The 21,033-nt window shown below is 35.9% G+C and overlaps 1 pseudogene; it reads right to left on the bottom strand.

The window, feature by feature from the left end:
• Positions 1–6,350: 6,350 nt before the first annotated feature.
• On the bottom strand, positions 6,351–8,717 carry LOC149220218 (plasma membrane ATPase 1-like; annotated as a pseudogene).
• Between the last annotated feature and the right edge of the window lie 12,316 nt (positions 8,718–21,033).

Raw genomic sequence — 21,033 nt, 5'->3', positions numbered from 1 at the left:
AGGTAGAAAACAGAGGAGGTAGTCGTCTAATCCTCTAGTTGGACCAGTTTCAATTACTAAACTGTAGGAGAGACCGTCAGAGAACTCGATGCCCCACTCCTAATCGATGCCCCGAGAACAAAAAGGTAGGACAGCCGGCCATGAGAAACATATCAGACTCAGGAAAGTCCCCGAACATAAAACTCAGGAATCATGGGGAGAATTTACGATCAGAGAAGTTGTGGGATCAACACAGCAGTTGTTGTATTGAAAAATGCCAGGTAGAGGATCAGAGAAGCTGTGGGATCAACACAGCAGTTGTTGTATTGAGAAAACGCCAGGTGGAGTGCACACGTGGTGCATGCATGCCAGGCATGCTACCCAAAAGTTTTTTACTCTTTTACCTTTTTAATATTTTATTTCAATTATTAACATTTAATATTTTATTTTATTTCAATTATTAAGATTTAATATTTTATTTAAATAAATAAGTAAATATATTAAAGCTTTTCGCAACAACTTGAATTTGGATTTTCTTGAATTGAATCTTTGGATTGACTGGAATATAGTGCTCCTAAAGAAGCAGTGATGCCTTTAATTTCTTCCCTGTGAGGTATCATGGTAACATGCATACATATTCTCTTTTACAATCGTCAACAACAAGAAGAAATGATGGGATCAGGAAGACAATGATAAAATTGATGACAAGCAGGCCAGTTGCAATTTGAAAGGCCTCATGATGCCAAGATTCCAAATTGAGAAGATCCATTTTAAGACTCTTCAAAAAATCAGTACAGGTTCCTTACTCTTCACAACGAAAAGGGTTTAAGCTCGAACTCCATTTTCATGGTTTCAACAACAAATGATCATGTCTGCTCATGAGACTTGACTTTATGAACCATGATTACGAGAAATTCAGGGAAGGAGAGCTGAATCGGGTTCGTTACAGCGCTGCAGCATAGATATGATTATGGAATTGGGTTCGTTACAGCGCTGCATCATAGATATGATTAATAATTGGGTTAGTTACAACGCTGCATCATTGTTATCATCCTTCATTGACCAAAACATAAAAATATTTAATTATCCAAACCATTTTTAAATTTATTTAAAAACATAACTTTATCAATAAATATAAACTATTAATATTGGCCATTTCGCCATACTTCAGTGAATCTTAAAAACTACCAGTCATGAACAAACTAAACATAAGGTCTAACGAATCCGAATAAGTTTGAAGTATCATTAAATCATCAACATAAGCTCGAACAAACTTACTTCTATGAGGAGGAGGTTGTATTTGTCACTTTGGAGGGGGCTCCGTGCATCAATAGTCATCAAAGTTGAGAATAATAACAGTGTGGGATAAACAATGTCCAGTGTTAATCCTGCTCTGTATGGTCTTAAATTTAGTTATTTAAAATTACTTTGGAAGTCAATCTTTCACCTACGTAATAAGAAGACTGCTTTTGAGTTTGTTTTTAAAATTTTTGGTTAAGTATTAGATTTAAAAAGAGAAAGGTGTGAACACATGGAATTATAGCTTAGTAGAAAAATGAACTGTACACAAAAAGTGAATTTTTAAAATCATTTAAATATTTTCCGATGGTTTTCATTGGCTATTTAGCTTTGGGGTCTTATTGCAAAAGTTGAGCTTGCTTTTAAGCAAAGTTGACATATTAACGCGATAGCATTTTTGTTTGAGTGATTACAGTATAATCTACAGTTAGTGTCTATCAAATGTGTTATAGAAGAGGCCATTTATAATATCAATCTTGGAGGTTTATTGCTTATCGACGCAAACCAAGTGCTGCACTGCGACAAACAGGTATTATCATAGTTTCTAATTGTTTCCCATCTATCCAGGTATTATCATAGTTTCTAATTATTTCCCATCTATCCAGCTATTGTTATGTTTCGTTTTCTTCTTATAGGGTCATCGATATTGCCCTTGCAAAAATTGCAGGTTAATCCAAACTCTTTTCTCCCTGTTGTTTTTTAACTAACTTGGGTATTGGCCCAGATTATATAATTGCCTGAATCTCAAATTTGCGCAAGTGGGTCTTTTAGTGATGTCGTTAGGGTTCGACCCTTCAAAGGGTTTCCCAAATTCAGGGTGCTGAGTAATACATGAAACCAATGATTTAAGAATGGGAAGGTTTCCAAGGAAGAAGAGTCCTTGGAATCCAGCCATCGTTACCTTAGGTATTTTGTATTAATATTGGACAAAGATAAACAATGACTATACATAACGAAATGCACCATCTCTTGTGGTGCATGAATGGAGGTTTCTTGCATTTGAGCACATCAATATTGTTGTTCATATTTCTGGCCCCGACAGGGACTACCGCCACGGCAGTGGCTCCCTTGTTAAGAAAAGGATTTTTCCCTTTTATTAAGAAAATCATTTTATCTGTGTATATTCAATGGAAAGAATGGTGGCATTCATTTAATCCATGGGAAGGTGCTCAAAATTCTGAAAAAGGGAGATGTGCATTAGCCTAGGATTTCAAGTGGTCCTCGATTTTATAGGTGAAGGATGAATTACGAACTAATGGATCGAGATTCGAATTCACTAAAGCATAGGATTATTATTATTAATTTCAAATAATTGTAAAAAGAGTTAATATAGAAAAATAAAACTTCTCTCAACTTATCCTATTAAATCTTAATATTTTCAACTAATAATTTTATCTGCAGAATCTCTAACGAAATTTGTTCGTTGGTATGCTAATCTTATTTGGTGAAGCCTTCATATTTATTTTTTTAAACTAAAATTCAAAATAAATCAATGAATACATTTAGTTTGTTTTTTATTTCTCTTAAAGATTATTTTTTTAATATTTCAATTTAAATGATTATATTAAATGACGTAGCGTTCTAAATGTCTACGGAAATATTTTTTTAGACTTATATTTCAAATAAATGGTTTTTCTTTCTAAAATTTTAAAATATCATTTTATTAACAAGGAGCCACTGCCGTGGGAAGGATGGAGAACCCTAGCTCTGCTGCCGCCGCTGCCTTGCCCTCGGCCGCCATCAGCACTCGGATCACCCCGGCTGCGGATGGATTCGAGACTCGCAGGCTCAGATCAAGGGATTTTGCCCTCAATGCAGAAGATCAGGAGGCTCATTTCAGGATTGATGCTACCGCAAACAAGGAATATCGCGCGGTTAACTTTCCTGGAGAACATAGGATAGCTGCGAAGAGAGTTCGAAGAGCGAGAGGAGGGTTTGGTGGTCTCGTGCTCGACACCCGGGCCCTCAAAGAAACTCGTCCCAGCAGCAAAAGAAAACGGCACAGGAGGAGCTGCGTAAGGGAGATCAGAGCGCCTTGGAGAACATTAAGAGTGAGGTCTAGCACATTCGCTGCAGCCATGGAGGCACCCCAGGCATACTCTGAGACCGACTGGAGCTTGCGAGGAGTCAAAGGGAAGACATTCCTCGCCCCCGCCATCGATGATTGGATTCGATCGCTGCACCCACAGCAGCTGAAGCATAAAGAACCAGAGGCCAAGGCTCTGGCTTTGCTACCCTCCGTGCAGTCCTTGGAATGGGGAAAAAGTAAGCCGAAAAATGATTCATTCGCAGGGTTTCTGCATGGATCTGAGGCAATCGCCGGCCATACATATCGCAGTCCCAGATTTAGATCGGACAAAGATCTGCCAAATCTGATCATCCAGAAGGCAGAAAAACCCATGTACTGGCCAGATACAGAGACCTGCACAGGGTCAAAACTTTCATCTGACTCATTTCAGGTCCAGATTGCTCAACCAGCAGGCAGAACCATCATGCAGTGGGTTCGCCCTTCAGACTCGGTACAGGACCTCACTCTGAAGCTAGAGCGCAGAATGGGGATCCCATCCAGCCTGCTGCGACTTCTCTTTCAAGGTAAACAACTTGAAAACCCTCAACCCCTCTCTTCTTACAGCATTTCCAGAAATAGCTCGGTGGTGGCGACATTCCGTTTGAGAGGTGGTGCAGCAGGGCAAGCGTCCTCAACCCGGCCTTTCTCATACAAGGACGCTGTTCACTCGGAGAACCCCAAACCCCCGGAAGCCTTTAAATCCAAGGCCTTCTTGGTTGAAAAAATTGATGAAGTCCCTTCGGTTGAACTCATGCATGAAGAACTGGCTTCCCAGCATCAAGTATTTGCAGAAAAAGCCATCATTTGCAGATTTAATGGACTGTGGCCTCGATCTCAGGATCTCTATGCATGGATCCATGCAAACTGGACACATCACTGTAAGATCTTCTTTTGCTCGAAAGGTTATTTCATTGTTCTCTTTGATAACATTGAGCACTATGAAAAGGCCTTCGCAGAAGGACCTTGGTTCATGGGTACGGCAGGGCTTTTTTTGACCCCTTGGTTTCTAGATTTTGATCCAGCCTCTGCAGTCATTACCAAGACACCGGTATGGATTCGACTTGCAAACTTCCCTGCCCATCTATGGAATACTCGTGTCTTCAGAGCTATAGGAGACACACTGGGCAGCTTCATCCATGGAGATTTCTGGAGGACATCCAAAGGCCTCTACTCATATGCTAGAGTGTGTGTGGAGTTAGATCTGAGCAAGGGCCTTCCAGAGCAAATCAATCTCAAGATAAATGACTTCGTCTGGACCCAGACGCTGGATTACGAGAACACTGCTTTTCGATGCCGTCATTGCCAACAACCTGGGCATCTGTAGAACACTTGTCCTTCTTGCCCGGTAAAAAAGAACAAGGCTAGAGACTCCAAACCCAAGTCCAAACGATGGGCTCCATGCTCTCCTCCTCCAGTCAAGGATTCAGATTCCTCCAGTACTGAAGATGAAGATAGCGATGAAGAATTGAAACAGGCCCCTCATTCTGTGGCCCCCTCCACCGAGGTCCTGGCGCCTTCCTCTGATTCAGCCATTGCCCAGAAACGTGTCCATTTGTCCTCTTCCTCGGACTCAGAAAAGGAGGGCTCCCCGAGGGAGGACCCCAATCTGCAAGTTGTAATTGCCCATCCACCCCAAAGTGGCTGGGTTGAAGTTAAAAAAAGGAAAGGGAAAAAGCATCGTGTTGAGACCCCTACTCTTTTAGGGTAGCCCATTTTGCTGCTAAAGCTTTAGTGTCCAGTTGTAGCTCCCTGCTTGCTTCTCTCTTTTCCCGGAACCGAGGTTGATAGTCCTATCATTTCCGGTTGCCGGCTCGCTTCTGCCACTCTGTTCTCCAGTTTCCTCTTGCTCTGCTCATCACTCTTCTCTCTTCCTCTAGGAGCCGAAGTGGATAGCACATCCTTTCCGGCTGCCTAAGCTCTTGCTTCTCTTGGATGTAAGTTCTGGTTGTACTATATTTTCTCTTAATAGATTTAGTTATTTACCGATAAAAAAAAAACAAGGAGCCACTGCCGTGGTGGTAGTCCCTGCCGGGGTCTGCAGGCAGATTGCAAGTTAGCTAACAGCAAATGGATTGCATCAAGCAGGAGCTGGACTGAATTGCAGAACTTGGAAAAATTGGCCTGGCGGAAATTGTCCCAAGTCTGGAGAGGATGGGAGGCAGAGGTCAAGGAATAAATGGACTGTCATTCAATCCTTTTATTACTTCACTTTGCTTCCTAACGCTTGGGCATTCAATGCCCGTGATACCAAGCAAGATTGAAAGGGCTATATGTATGCTTTTTTCGCCTATGTTGGAGGTGGGGGGGCTCCTGCCATTTTCAAACAACATAAACGAAACCATTATGAACTTAAAGAAGCTTTATTTGAATGAAGATGCTAAACAGAAATGCACAGAATCATTTAGGAATAGGGTTTGGAGATACAAAGTGATCGAATTCAACCCTTTCAATAATGCTCAACCACAAATAAACATTCTGTTGAATCTTGACTAAAAAATTAATTGCCTAGACTGAAAAATATCTTTAAATCTTAAAACCAATAATTCATATAAATCGATAAATTGATCTTTAAATCATTTCACAGTGGATGCAAATATTACATACTAACAAAATAGCTATGGGGCTAGTTTCTTGACTGGCCTACATGTTGCAGAGCAGCGACCATTTGCATCCATCTGTCCAGGTATGACAAGAACCATTATGAACTTAAAGAAGCTTTATTTGAATGAAGATGCTAAATAGAAATGCACAAAATCATTTAGGAACAGGGTTTGGAGATACAAAGTGATTGAATTCAGCCCTTTCAATAATGCTCAACCACAAATAAACATTCTGTTGAATCTTGACTGAAAAATTAATTGCCTAGAATGAAAAATATCTTTAAATATTTAAACCAATAATTCATATAAATCGATCTTTAAACCTTAAAACCAGTAATTCATATAAGTCGCTCAAGGCAGGCAGGTACTCTCAGCCGTAAATCATTTCACAGTGGATGCAAATATTACATAGTAACAAAATAGCTATGGGGCCAGTTTCTTGACTGGACTATGTCAGAAGCACTTCTTGCTGCATCAGTTGCATCAGCAAGAGCAATTCCTATGTCTGCCTTCTTTAGCCTGCAATCGTTTAACAATCTCGTACTTATGCTCTGCAATGACCAGTTAAAATCGGGAAGGATATGGAATCAAACACTAATTAAGGAAATGAAAAAATAAAGGTATCTGAAAAAACACAGAAGTAAAAGATAATTGTTGCTCACCAGGGAAAACATCAGCAAAACCATCAGCCTTCTCTATCAGTGCATCAACTGGCGAAGCTGCAATTGATTCATCTTTGTCCTGACCTAGTAAAGAGGATGATGGATACATGTTTGTACCCATGCCCAGTCGGCGACCTGTCTCCTTGGCAATAGCTAATTGATCTCCTGATGAACATTTACAAGTAAATAGTTAAATGTTGACTCGCTGCATTACAAAAATAGTAGTGAAACTGATGACACCATAACCTCTCGATACCTGTGATCATTTTGACATTTACACCAAGATTAAGAGCCCTTGTGATTGTTTCAGCACTGTCATGGCGTGGGGGATCAAAAATAGGCATCAATCCTGCAAACATTTTGAGATAGCTATAATGATATACATAATCAACAAGAAGAACTTACTGGGAAGATTTAACGCACGGATAAAGCAAAAGAAGCCATATTATTAACCTGATATGCAACTGCAAGATAGCGAAGTCCTCGTTTAGCAAACTTGTCAATCACTGTATGAACTCGCCGGTCAATTTCTGGCTTATTATGTGCGAGGTTGAGAATCTAGCAGAAAGTATTTGGCCATTTCAGTTTTAATAGAATGTGTACAAATAAGTTTTGAAGCAGTTTCTAAACAATACTGCCCATTACCAAGCCTAATGAAGAAGGTAAAACATCCAAAGAACAATACGTGCTCTGGAGCACCTTTACTAACTCGATGCATTTTCCCTTCATTGTCAATATAAGTGAGAGTTGTCCTCTTGTAAGTTGGATTAAAAGGAAGAAAATGGACCTCTTGAATTCCTGCCCATGCCTTTTACATCCATGGATATTAAAACCCACAAAAAAAGATACAAATCAGTAAAATAAGCATAGGCCTGCTTATCAACTAAAATTTAATATGATGACATAAAAAAAATACTTGCCTCCTTAGGATCCGCAAGCATCCCAACAATTGTCGTGTCAATGGCATCTTGATTCTCTGTTCTGGATGTTCTTGCAGCTATCAGGAAAACAACATCCTTGTCATATCCTTTCGTGAAAACCTATTCATGACAACAATTAGTAATTGATACTTTTTTGAAGGAAACTAACAGTACTGGATCATCCAATATTACCACGGACCCTAACTAGCCAATTTGGTACAACTACAGTATCACCAAAAATTATGTATTTATGAAATAAGAGAAAGGACAAAAAAAGAATCAGAAGCCCAGAATAAATAGCAACCTTTTAGAAGTGGCCAACTTGGTTTGTACTGTCCACAATATGTGTTGCTTTACCAAAAAAGGTATGGACCCCAGTAGCAATGACAACACATTCAAGGTCACCCTGTTTGCAAGTAGAGCCAGAATAAACCCCATCGTCAGGACCCTTTGTTACTGGTAATGACTCACTAGTGAGGGCAGACTACACACATTCAAAAATATTGTCATAAAACGTGGCTCAGGAAAAGTACCAAAATAGTCGAAGTTAATCCCAGAAACCATATAAAAGCATACCGAAAATGCCAGCACTTGTAATCAGAAATAAGAAGTAAAGAAAAGGATTGGGTTAAGACCTGATCAATCTTTACAGGATCTGCTTGAAGAAGACGCTCATCTGCAGGAACAATATCTCCAAGTTTGATGTTGATTATGTCACCAGGAACAAGCATTGCTGCATCTTCTCCACTCCATTGTCCATCTCTGAGAACCTGTTAAGTTCAAAGTCTTAAGTCATTGACTAAGGAATTTAAAACTGCAGCACCCATGATCTTAAGAGGATTCTGAACATCCAATTGCATGCTTCCCCGCAAAACCAAGGATAGAAAAATGAAAATATCGGGGCTGCCACTCATACAAAAGATAGTGAATAGACCTTGTTCTTTGGAGCCAGCCGAGTCATCAGTGGCGCAGGAGCATTACCAGCATTGTTTTCCTCTATGAAACTTATGGTAGAGTTTATAACAAGGAATGTTAGAATACCAACAAAATCTTGCCAGTCAGGAGGTTTTCCGTGCAAAGATACAATTTACATGATTAAAGCCTCAATTAAAAAGAGCGGATAGGGTATGCCGTGACTGATACTGGCTACAAGAGAGAAATATTGTGACACGGTAGAACAAGAAGCCATCTTCTTTTCCGATAATATGCACAGGAACCATAAGGATGAAGTAATACTGTAACTGGCTATGGGGCCAGTTTCTTGACTGACCTACATGCTGCAGAGCAGTGACCATTTGCATTCATCTATCTTATGTTGTCTAGGATGATAAAGAAGACAAGAGTCGTTGGAAGGTGATATTCCGAGTTATATTCAATGGCTTAGTTTTCTCTTTCACTGGCGGCTTTCTCAGAACCTGTAAATTTGACAAAATTCACTTTATAATATAATTCAAATAAGAGACTTTGGATGGCATATTGAACTTTTGAAATAGGAATTCAATCATAAAAAACTATCATCAACAAGATACTTACAAGTAGTAAAGTTGAACTCTGAACTATGTGTTCAACATTCAGGGCATATTTCCAAATTATTGTCCGGAAATAACTTACTGTCAACAATAATATTTATCAGAAATAGGTCTGATATTCAGAAGTTTGACAATGTGTCCACAAAAATGTGACTTGTTATAGATTGCCGTAGATTCCTATACTCCTGGTTGGAGATGTTATTGTTAGTGGCTATTTCTTGGTTTCTTTTTTCTTTGTGCTTCTACTTTTAGGATGTCCATAATCAGAAGAGTCATGAGAAGAAGTGCTAAGAGAAATGATGCTGCCAGTTGAGTAAGTTGGTTGATGCTAATGGATTCCATGTTATGTGAAGCAGAGAAATGTATGTCAATATGTAGGTGGAGAAGGAAGTTATGTTTTGTAGGCGAGAAATTAGACATTGCTTTTGCCAATTTATAAAAGAGTTCAACGTGTTTGCAAGCTAGTTTTAAATGTGAATGGAACTGAGTTTTTGGGAATATTTTACTGTAGGCAAGAGGTAATCATTTGAAAATATTGAAAGATAGTGGGTAATGGATGTTTGTATAGGCTTCTTCATCCTCATGGAACGAGCGTTTTTGGAACCTATGCACTAAAAGAGATGTAACCGAGAAGTCCTATAGAACCAAATAGGGAAACACGTGCAAGATTGCAACACTTGAATCCGGGATAAATTTCTGATAGGTGCAGTAATAAATACATATACGGAATGATTTTAAATGGAGCTGAAATACTTCAAGATCAGATGGGAGAGGATATAATCCAATATGAAGAGCATTTATTGGAGCAAACCGGTGTTAAAATGTTTTAAATGCTTATTACCTAACGTTGTTATGGTATTTTTGCATCTAGTCTTTTCAATCTTGATTTCTGTTATGGCATGCAACTCATAAATAGATATACTGTCCGATTTGAAATGGAACTGAAATAGTTCACCTAGAGCTGTTATGGCATGCAACTCATAAATACATATACTTTCTGATTTGAAATGGAACTGAAATAGTTCACCTAGAGCTGTCAAATCGACGGTGATGTGCAAAATTTGATATGCAATTGGTGCAGTTAAGTGAGTACTGCAATATAAGCGTAGGGTTGCTTATTGAAAAGAAGTGGTCACCATTTTTGGAAATCATGCACGAAAGGATATAGTACCCTTTTTTTGAAAATTGAAAATTGTACTATTCGTTTCTGAGAGGGCGAAGATTAAGGTATGGTTACGAATTTGTTGACCATGGTGACGCAGCGTAGGCGCACTTGAGAAATGCACCAATAAGTGATAAGATGCCTTAAGAGCATTTAACAAGAAACTGGGGCATAAACAACCACAATATAGTGAGGGTTAGGAGCTAATTAGTCGGTGCTAGGTTTGAAATAAAGTTAATTTACATCAGGATATGCCAAGCAACAGTTAGATATCACCCAATTGATGAAAAAACGAGTTACCTTTTGATGCATAGGAATGAATCTGATAATTGATTGTTTAAACCAAGAGAAAGAGATATTATTGAGTTACCATTTGAGAATATGTTGAAATAAGGACAACCTTGCTGCTGTCCACATATACCAGATCTAATTTATGATAAAAATATGCATAAAGTGCAGGTTTGGAGAAAGGAAAAGCAACTGACCTTTGACGAAGACCCATTCTGTTTCGCTAAACTGAACCGAACAACAAAGCTTCAATCTGCCTTCGCCGAACAAACTTGCTACCTTCCCTGAAAGATCTTGCTGCTTGGATGGCGTTGCAAATTCAATGTGTGATTCGTTACAAAAATTTCAGTTCGAAGTAAAACATATATTTCAAGATTGTTAAAATATTTTAAATGGTTATTACCTCATGTTGCTCTGGCTCATGCCCATTTCAAGAGACATATGTCTGAATAACATCTATCAGCCCATCTTTAGACCTGGTAATAAGATTGGATCACATCTGTTTAATAACATGCAAAAAATTTAAGCAAATTGTACAGTTAACAATAAACAGAAACATAGGTAAAACAAAATAATACCAAATGCAATACAAACCTCTGCGGTGCCTCGAGGGCAATGTACGGAGCTGTATGTTGATTAGTAAAGCTCTCTCATCATAGCTAGTTATCAGTAGATTTTGTATAGCACTATGCCATAATTCCATCTTCAAACAACATAAATTCATTTTAAAGTCCATATAGTTTGGTGCTATTTATAAAGTTTACCTGGTATGGTAACATATTGCTTCTAAGTAGTTTGCAATACTTAATTTAATAGAGGAAAGTGCCATAGTACAACAAATTAAATAAATTATTAATACTTAATAGACCTATCCTAGGTATGGATTATTTAGGTTTAGCTATTAAAGCAGATATTAAGCTATTAATACTTTGATATATTTAGCTACTAAATCAGCTATTGATACTTGGGACATCTATGCATTTTGATTTTGTAGTGAGATGAACGTACCATTACAACTGTTCACCAGGGTTCTAATTCCCTATAATCCAACCCAACATGTATAGCAGAGTAGCAAAGAGAGAGGAGGCTAGGTTGAAAGTGCTAAATAGTTTGGTGGAATCTGGCAGTTAAGCCCATGGAAGTTCATTTTTGCAATGTAGCATTTCAGTGTATGTATCTGAAACTAGGGAAAATTGGGAAAAAAAACAAATAAGAGATACCACCTCCAGAACTTCATAGCTTTCAGGCATAACATAGGAAGAAACAAAAATGAGTAACCAATTCAATATACAATTTGTCATCTAACTTCACTGGATAATAAGCACCATGTTTAATCAATCTATGGAACCTTTGGTGTTCGCATTCAGCAGCCGTAGATACAAAATGATTGCTCATCTGAGGTTGCATTTGTTGTATTCAACGATATAATTTAAACCAAACACGGTACTTTTTAATATGTAGCAAAAATATAAATACAAAAGGCGGCAAGAGAATTTCTGATTGTCAAGCTTCAACCATGTTGCAGGATGCGTTCCATTTGAAATACAAGACAGAAACAAAAACAGTACAAACACACATGCATAAAGACTTTCCAGCTTCTTTCCTGAACCGTTATCTACATTACCCAAGAAACAAAAACTAACAAAACAATATGGCTTACAACAAGCTCATTATGACTAAAATTTGAAGCGACAACAGAAATTTAAAATCTTCTCTTCTCGGTTTGAAGTAGCAATGGAAAAGTTGGCCTGGCGGAAATTGTCCCATGTCTGGAGAGGATGGGAGGCAGAGGTCAAGGAATAAATGGACTAAACCAGAAATAAGTAATTCATATAAGTCGCTCAAGGCAGGCAGGTACTCTCAGCCGTAAATCATTTCACAGTGGATGCAAATATTACATAGTAACAAAATAGCTATGGGGCCAATTTCTTGACTGGACTATGTCAGAAGCACTTCTTGCTGCATCAGTTGCATGAGCAACAACAATTCCTATGTCTGCCTTCTTTAACCTGAAATCGTTTAACAATCTCGTACTTATGCTCTGCAATGACCAGTCAAAATCAAGAAGGATATGGAATCAAACACTAATTAAGGAAATGGAAAAATAAAAGTATCTGAAAAAACACAGAAGTAAAAGATAATTGTTGCTCACCAGGGAAAACACCAGCAAAACAATCAGCCTTCTCATCTGTATAACAAATAGTTAGTTATAATAAAATGATAACATTGTGAATTGAAGAGAGGACATATTTGAGACAAAATATGTTAAGGCATATGTTCATGTACCTTCCATTTGTTAGCCGACATGTAATAGCTCGCTATCTTCATTGAGTGTGAACTTGGTGTGAATTTTGAAGTCACGTAACATGTAAACAGTGGTAGCTTTCTGTTGCAAATATGCCTCATATGACATTGCTTTTAAATCAGGAAGTAAGTCATGTAATAAGGGCTACCTGATAATGCACTGAACAAAGTTATTTGTAATGGATTCTATTACAGCATTTATAAAATGCGTGTAGATGAAAGGGAAATTATCATTGCATTGTGAACAGAAAATTGTCCCATTGGTTATCACTATGGATGAATTGACTGGAGAGTTACAAATTGCACAAACAGGTTCGAAAGGAGTTGAATATGGATTTGTTGCCATCAGAATACCTTCGACATGTTTATAAAATATTCAAACGTTAATTTAGATTATTACATGACAAATGCAAAGCTAGTAAAAACATCATTATTGTTATACTTACAGCATAGGTAGATGTAGTTAGTTTTCTAAGATTGTTCACTGCATCTGTGTTAAGTTGAGTCATGAACGTTGACTTTGATGCCCTGAATATTGTTTCTTTTGTGTTTACCTTTTTTTTTTTAATTTTTGAAAAGGATGAGGGGGAAGTCTTCTTTCTGCAGTTGTTTTTCCATTGAAAGGAAAAATTGTTCATACGTGTCAAACAGTTGCAACTGCAAGAGAGAAATTGTTATCTATTGAAAAATACGAAAAGTAATATGCAAGTACATTGTTCGTATGTGTTGAAAAATTGCAAGTGCAAGAGACAAATTACAATAACTATATATTGAAGTGATGCATGTTATCTACTGAAAATTAGGAATAAGTAACATGCAAATACATATAGTTGCATTGTCATTTTCAGAATCTCCATCTTTGATATGGAGTATGTAATGCAATCCAACCCGTTTGGCAAGTGTAACGGCTGCAGCGATTGTGCCAATTGGGTACATTTCTTTTTTGTTTGCAAATTGCCTAATGGTTGTATTGGGAATGAAGCAATATTCTTTGCAAACTTCATGTTTAGTTTCTATTATACTTGATTCATTAAGCAAAATTATTTTGTCACAGTCACCACGATCATAAACAGTTTTAGGCAATATCCTGAAATTTGTAATTGAGATGTTGTTGCCTTGCAAAATTTTCTGTTCATGTTGCTCCACTAAATGTGCAGGTACAGTTAACGTTATAGTCATCATTCCTTGAGCATCTGTCAAATCAGCTCGTAATATTTGACGTGATTTGTTTGCTTTATCAAGGAATGCAGTATAGACAACCATTATGTCTCCAACAAATAGCTGCCCAATTCTACGACTATTGAGATCTTCAATTGATACTTTAATTGGCAGTATTTGTTTTTGCCTATTAAAATTGCTTATTTAGAAATTGCTATAAACATTTCTACAATGCTATGTTTCTCCTCAAAACTGAATAAGTATAAATAGATTAGAATGTTGTGTTTCATATGCATACCTTTCTGATGTATCATTTTGTACATTTGTTGAATCAAGTTTTGTTGTGATTGTTTCAGTTGGACTAACACAAGTAAATGCACATTTCAATATGATGTGGATATTATCACAGTTATTTTGTGATAAGCAATCAATAAAGAAATTATGATATCTAACCTGTACATGTCTTCTTGTTGCATTGTCTGGGGGGACTTACTACTAGTGATTTCTCCACTCGTCCAACATTTTATAATTTATATACATTTAAATATACATATGTAAAAAGAGAATGCATATATAATAAACATTAATATTTTAAGTAGAAAATAGCATACTTGTATAGCTGTCATACACATACCTTTTCAAAACAAGTGGTTGGTTTGCCTTTTCTATTTGAGTTATGCCCTCTATTTCTTCAATTGTTTCTTTTCCTTTTTCAGGATTTATGCTATGTTATAGAATAGCAACATATATTTAGTTCAATTTGAAAGAGCATATAGAAGTAAAAAGTGAACAAGAACATTAAAACCATAGAACCATACATATGTAAAAATAGAATGCATATATAGTAAACATTAATATTTTAAATACAAATTAGCATATTTGTATAGTTGTCATAGACATACCTTAGTAAACATTAATATTCTAAATACAAATTAGCATATTTGTATAGTTGTCATAGACATACCTTTGCAAAACAAGCGGTTGGCTTGCCCTTTCTAATTGGGTTATGCATTCTATTTCTTCAATTGTTTCTTTTCCTCTTTGAAGATTTATGCTATGTTATAGAATAGTAAGATATATTTAGTGCAAATTAGAAGTAAAAAGTGAACAAGAACATTAAAACCATAGAATCATACATATGTAAAAATAGAATGCATATATAGTAAACATTAATATTCTAAATACAAATTAACATATTTGTATAGTTCTCATAGACATACCTTTGCAAAACAAGCGGTTGGCTTGCCCTTTCTAATTGGGTTATGCATTCTATTTCTTCAATTGTTTCTTTTCCTCTTTCAAGATTTATGCTATGTTATAGAATAGTAAGACATATTTAGTGCAAATTAAAAGAACATATAAAAGCAAAAGTTGAACAAGAACAGAAGATCCATAGGAAAGGAAAGGCGAGAAGAATATACTCTGTTTTTTTATGTTCCATGTTGTTGTTCTTTTTTCTTGGTCGTTTTGTTCAATTGAAAAAGGTTTTACTGGTACAATCTGCATTCATAAATAGATGAGGTCATATCTGGAAATTTATGATAGGATGCTGGTGTTGCTTAATTGAAAAGGGTTTCTTTGGCATAATTTGCATTGATGAATATATGAGGTCACATATGTAAATGTACGATAGAATGCATAGTATGTATGGTTTTGTTATTTGGTTTAGTACAAAAAGAATATTTTAATATGCTTTAGTAAAATAGAAATGGTAAAAACAATGAGGTATTGCAAAAATGTCAAAATTTGCAATTTTGTAAACTATTTCATGTGTATATCATAGCTGAAGGACAAGAGATATTGTATCATGGTCAGACCAATATGTATCCAATATCAAAATTCTATATTTTATATTAGCTAGATTTGCCCAAACATGGTCAATGAATGATTTATGCATGGTATTAGTTTTGTCAATAAGGAAATGAAGATTGTAGTTTTCCATGTAGGTTTCTAGCTGCTTTGTTTTTTTATTGCAATGTACCATATCAATATTGAAGTCCCCTAATATAACTATGATATTGTTTAGATCTAACTGGCATAAAGATTTTGCAATGACATTCAAAATATTGTTTACATTTGCATGTGGCAATGCATATATATTGAGCATTGCAATTTGTAATCCGTGAACTTTTATTTTTGCGAGCAATGCTTCTACAAATTGCTCTTCAAAATGGGTATGTTCAAGGATAATGATATTTTTCTTTTTCAATATCATTACTCCATGCTTAATGCAACTTGAGATGCAATTGAAATTTTTGAAATATTCATTTTTGATACACAATGACATATGTGTTTCTTGTAAGCATAAGATATTAGATTGCATTGTGTCATAATCATTGCATACATCAGTAAGATGTGCATGAAGATTACGAGTGTTCAATGAAAGAATAAAGATGGATCGCAATGATTGTATTGATGAAGAGTCATATTCTAATTGCCATTTTGGAGTGGTTTACAAACATTGCATTTCACAATTTACTTTTTGCTTAACCTTAAAATTATTGTCTTTAAGAGGATTAAGCAAATACAATGATTCTATGTTTCTGACACGTGATAGTGTTGTGTATACTAGGCCATGCACTTGTACTCCAGTAGGGTCGAATGCAAGCCTATCCAAGGTTAAGCCTTGTGATCTATGTATTGTGTGTGCACATGCAAGTTGAATTGGAAATTGTTTCCGTATTTTCAACTGGGCCATCTTTGATGTGATAGGCATTGCTTTTGATATTCGCAGTATTGGTGTCCAATTATGTGTTATGTCTAAAGTATACAAATGAGCCAGTTTTCTAGATTGTCAATGACCAATATTAGGGTCGTGGAACTTAATCCATAGAACATAAACCTTATCTGTATGGGTATATGATTTAACTATTCCATCTGCACCATTTACTAGCCCATCTGGTGCATCATAATTGCAAGCATACATTTCAACTAACATGTTCAACTTTATCAGAAGTTGCGAAGGCAAAATAGATGTATGTTGATGGGTTGGGAAATTGCCGTTATTCTCCTCATTTTCATCAATTGCATTAATTAAAATTTCTTTGCCAGGCATCAACATTAACATTTTCTTGTTATGCATTGCAACATCTTTGTTTTTGTAAAATAAATAGGGAAATGTCGGATCATTTGGTACAGGGCGCATGCAACTTGTATTCATATATGTTATATCATTAGATGTTTGACAATTTGTTCGCATTCTATTTAACACTGATATGAATCTCTCATTTGTTTGTCGCATAGTCGTATGCAATTGGAAGCACTTGACATTATCCTTCCAGAAATCATGTGTTATTGTTTGATTGTTGATTCTTGGTTGTTCAAAAATAAGAGAGTCTTGAATAGGTTGTGCTTGATAGAAATCACCACAAAATATGATGTCAATGTTGCCAAATTATTTGGTTTGGACATGTTTTATGTTTCTGAATCTACTGTCAATAGAATATAAGAACCGACTACCAAACATCGAGACGTCATCTATGAAAGCTAGCTGCAATTCTTGATATAGCTTTGATAAGTTGTCCAATACTTTGCTGAGTGGGAACAATTGAGACTTGTTAAAAGGCATTAGAAATGTAGAATGGATTGTTGTTCCACCTGCATTATATGCAGCTTTTCCTGTGTATGCTAATATTAAAGCTTTTGGTTTCATAGGATCAGTTGTGTTTTGTGAATCATAAATTCGTATAAGCATTTGGAAAATTGCTTTTGCTGTGAGTGTTTTACCTACGCCTGCTCCACCTGTAATAAAAAGGTAAATTGGTTCCTTGGGGTTTTTTTTTTTTAATTGCAATGTCTTTTACAATTGCTTGTTGCTCTTTGTTCAACATTCTTCTAAGTTTGTAATACTCATTGTTCTCCATTAAAAATGGATGGGCAGTAATTTGAAATCCAAGATTGATTTTTTTCTTCATTTCAAACTGTTTTGGAAATTGCAAGTCCGATTGCAAATCATATTCCTCATAATGGGAACTGTTCTCTTGGTTTCGCATATTCATTTGGTTAGTATTCAAAGAACTAATTTGCTCATTTGTTGCAGTCTCTAAATCACCCCATGTTGGATTGATGTTAGATGTAAATTTGGCTTCATTGGCTTGAATTGTTTTTCATGTAATGTATATGCAAAGAGCCATGTAGACAATTCTTGTTTCAATGTATTTTCACAATTTTCAAATGGCATATATAATAATAATTTCTCTCGGCAAAAGTTTTCAATATCATTGTGTTTGTTATATTTGACAAATCGTACAACATTTGGTTTTTTCCTTTTAGATATGGGTGTGCCATCTTTCCTGTGATTTGATACAAATTCTGCAAGGCAGATTTTTCTAATGGAACTTGGGCGTCCAATGTAGTAGTCAATAATGGAATGGCACATAACATCTTCTGAATCATCAGGTTCTTGTTTTAAAAGAATAGGCGGTTTAAGCATAAATGTGCGTTCATCAACTGGATATGTGTTTACGAATATACATTCCCTTGAACTACAACTCAATGGCAATGAAAGTGCTATATGCACTGCTTGTTGAGCTGACATTTGCTGCAGATAGAGTAATGTATTTCCAAGTTTACGAATCATTTACATAGCATCAATTTCATTTTTCTGATGCTCTTTGCGTATTCTTCTAAATGCATTTGTCATAGACTTGTCAATTTTGGTCATATATGAACTACAATATGATGCTGCGGCATATGCATTTAGCACAAATTGTGCATCTATATTTGCTTTCCATAAAGTAGGCATAGCCTTCGCAAAACTGTTATTCCAAATGTGAGAAGGTTTTCGTTTCAGGAAAATCATTGGTTGCTTTATTGTATGTTGTAATAGTTCTATGTACTCACTTTCTAGTAGTCCTATTTCCAGGAGGAAATTGTCATGGGTTATTGAATCATTGTAGTTTGTTTGCTCCAAGAATGCGAAAAGTGATATTGATTTCTCTACGATTTTTTTATTTTGTGCATTGGTTGGCTCGATGATCATTTTTTATTTCATTGGTGGCATGGGGAACTTGTATCTGCAGTTTGAATTTTTTCGCTTCTTACAACTTCTTGTGTGGTGATGTTTATGCAATTTAGCAACATCTGGGTCCAAATGATCTGTATTACAAGTTATGTAATTGTCAAGAAACTTCTCAATTTCTTAATTGCTTTTTTTTCCATATATTGGAGCATTCTCTATCCATAACAGTCCATGTTCATGTTCAGTTCCTCTATTTTTAAATTCTGTTATGAAATAGTAATCAGATATTTTTCCAAAGAATGTAGTATCTTGACATATCAATCACTTTACAGCATTAATTATATGTCTATAGTACTAGCTACATGTGACTGGATATTTTCTTATAAGGTAGTCAACGTCCTCATCTTCCAATATATCAATAGCATTTTTATTTGCTTTATTTCTAAACAATGTGACGAGTGTATCTACCAATGGTTTCCATCGATGTTCTGCACTTGTAAATGTCACAAAGAAAGTTGGAGGTCCCAATTGTCGTATCATTGCAAATATGTTTTTCTTAATTTGTTCCAAATGATCAGAAGATATGCGAATGTTTTTGAAATCTATGTATCCAATATCAGATTTCAATAACTTTTCCAAATTTGCTCGATACTTGACATCTTTTGCTAATATTTTTCTGTCTTTTAGTTGTCCTTTTCTTATTTGTACCCATATGCAAGAAAGCACTTTATCAATTATTATTCGCATTGTCTTGAAAAACAAATTTGTTGTATGATATGAGAAGTCACCAATTGCTTGTAACAATTCCCATTGTACAATTTTTTGGTAACTAAACCTATTTGTGATGTCATGATCACGTGCATTGCCATAAAATAATGTTGGAAAGTTCATTTCTTCTGCATATTTGTCCTTGAAAATCCCCAGTGGTCGTTGTCCTTCAGCAGGTGCTAGTTCAATAATCTTGTCTTGCAAATCATAGATGCGTTGTGACTCTATTAATCCATGCACCAATGTTTCAGTAGGTGCTTCATTATTTTCATCACTGTCTGTATCACTTTCATTGTCGCTGTTTGAATTTTGTACAATGTATTCATTATTCTCTTGTAAAACATGGGCCCAATTCTCATTTATACAAATGTTCTCAGCTTTATAAAGACTTCTAGAACATAGTTCGTTCAATGCTTTCATGACAATAATTGGACGTACTTTACCTGTTTGGTATGCATTTTTGTATTGCAGTCGTCTTTTTAATGCAACTGCAATTGTCATTGTATCACTTAGATATTGTGGCAATGCTTTTTGCACAACGTCCATATGAAATGGTACATTGATAATTGATCCTGTTAAGCCAATTTGTGATCGCCTATATCCCCATTGTCTGATTTGTGCAAATGCAATTCTCAATGACACAAGTCTTTCTTCTAGATCTGAAAGTGTATTTACAATTGGAAATGGAATGTTACGTCTTATTTGTTCAGGTGTTGCAAATTGTGGAAGCTTTCCATTCTTGAGTGCTTTTTTGCAAGCAACACATATGTTTTCATTGCTGAAGGTCCTATTGTTCAATGTCAAATTCATATGCTTTTCTTGCAACTCTATAGTGAAGAATCTGATATTTTTGGCAAAATGCAATCTGGTACAAACTGCACATGTATTCCTAGGCGTGTCCTCAACTTGTTCCATATAAATCTGTACTGCATCTTTCTTGCTTGTCATTCTTGACTTCTTATTAGAAGATGCTTTTTTGCATATGTCATTGCATTTGCTTATTGTACGTATGAATTGCTTCAGTTTATGATAATTGAGCCTACGACGCTTAGTTGGTTGCATTTGTTTTAAATGAGATGCTAGCCCAGATTGAATATTATTGTTAAAATGTACTTGAGATATACATTGTTGTTTTTCTAGTAAAAAACAATCAATGTTCTCAGGCACAATGCATTGTAATTTGAATTTGTCATTGTCAACATGTATTATTTCTTCCATCATTTCCAATTGCTTACCAAAGTTGCTAATGCAAGAACTAGGTTTTTGATTTTCTAGTACATGATTATCACAAAAGATGTTATCATTGTTATGTACATTGCTGCATTTGTGTTTTGTA

The sequence above is a fragment of the Pinus tabuliformis genome, chromosome Q, assembly GCF_031772625.1.
Source record: "Pinus tabuliformis cultivar Carrire ecotype Pingquan chromosome Q, CPIR1, whole genome shotgun sequence".
NCBI lineage: Eukaryota > Viridiplantae > Streptophyta > Pinopsida > Pinales > Pinaceae > Pinus > Pinus tabuliformis.
This window is presented reverse-complemented; position numbering and strand designations above follow the sequence as displayed.